Source organism: Corvus brachyrhynchos, unplaced genomic scaffold (assembly GCF_000691975.1).
Source record: "Corvus brachyrhynchos isolate BGI_N302 unplaced genomic scaffold, ASM69197v1 scaffold61, whole genome shotgun sequence".
NCBI lineage: Eukaryota > Metazoa > Chordata > Aves > Passeriformes > Corvidae > Corvus > Corvus brachyrhynchos.
In genome coordinates this window covers 6,699,767-6,701,082 of record NW_008236478.1, presented here as the reverse complement: position 1 = coordinate 6,701,082, position 1,316 = coordinate 6,699,767, and the positions used below count along the sequence as shown (strand labels likewise).

Sequence of the window (1,316 nt, the reverse complement as noted above, 5' to 3'; positions counted from 1 at the left end):
CTAGTGTGCGGCATTCCGGCCCATGGCAGGGCCACTGGAACTAGATGATCTGTAAGGTCTCTTCCAACCCAAACCATTCTATGACTCTACGATCCCTACTGGGGCTTTCAAGTCTCAATTTCTGTCACTCAGGGGATTGAGGAGGAACCTGTGAAAGAAGTAAACAGCATTAGAAAAGGTGCCTGGAGCACACACTGAGGGAAAACCAGAGCTGCCTTTTCCCTGTCAGCTGTGTAGGTGGGTGTCTGCTGCCAAGCACAATGGGAGCTCTTTTGGGGAGGTGCTGGTGGGATCTTGCACTGAGGCAGCTACAGCAGCAAGCATTACATACCAAGGAGAGCTGCTGCTGGTCCAGCACTGTGCCCCAGCAGGGCAGGTGGAGGAAAGTAACAGACAATTGCAGCCAGAAACAGGCCACAGGATGGACAGACAGTGTTTGAAATACCTGGAGCATTCATCCCTCCTTTCCTGCTGTGAGACACTGGTGCTGATGATGAGGGCATCCTGCCCTGCTCCTCTTACAGCTACTCCCATGCCCCTGAGCCTGCCACAGTGGGGAAAAAATCCTTCAGCCCTGAAGAGTGAAAACTTTCACTTGGCATCACAGTCTGTCCCTTCAACTCTTGCAAAAGCTGGACAAGCCAGCACTGCTCCAGCCTCCTAAGGCTTTGTGAACCATTTCCCATCCCATTCTGTTCCTGGCCTCCTCCTGGCTCCCCTGCTGCCCTTTGGATGTCTTGGCACTGCAAAGCCTCTCCCTTTCCTCGCCCTGGGGACACAGCTGAGCAAAGTCCCACCCTAACAGGGTGGCCTGGGAGTGCAGAAATGCAGCCTTTGGATCCTGCTTAATCAAATATCTCCAGAAGCTTTGTGAACCATTTCCCATCCCATTCTGTTCCTGGCCTCCTCCTGGCTCCCCTGCTGCCCTTTGGATGTCTTGGCACTGCAAAGCCTCTCCCTTTCCTCGCCCTGGGGACACAGCTGAGCAAAGTCCCACCCTAACAGGGTGGCCTGGGAGTGCAGAAATGCAGCCTTTGGAGCCTGCTTAATCAAGTATCTCCAGAGGACAGATTTCATGCTAAGGCAAAGGTAGTCACTGCCTCCAGCTTTGCCATCGCTTTGGCTGTTGCACAGTTTTCCTCTCCATTTCAATCCCACTTCACGGAGAGTTCACACACACAGCTACATGAGACAGATGCTGGCAGAAAGGGCACAGGAACTAACAGGTTTTCAGACACATGGAGGCCTGTCCGTCAAGAAGGGCTCCTTCTGTCCCTCTGCCTAGACCCCAGCACCTTGCTGCCACATCCCCCCTC

The 1,316-nt window shown here is 53.7% G+C and overlaps 1 protein-coding gene across 4 annotated transcripts in view; it reads right to left on the bottom strand.

Moving 5' to 3' along the window:
• The window catches only part of DNMBP (dynamin binding protein), a 32,969-nt gene that overhangs the window by 13,545 nt on the left and 18,108 nt on the right, over positions 1-1,316 (bottom strand). The window lies entirely within an intron of this gene.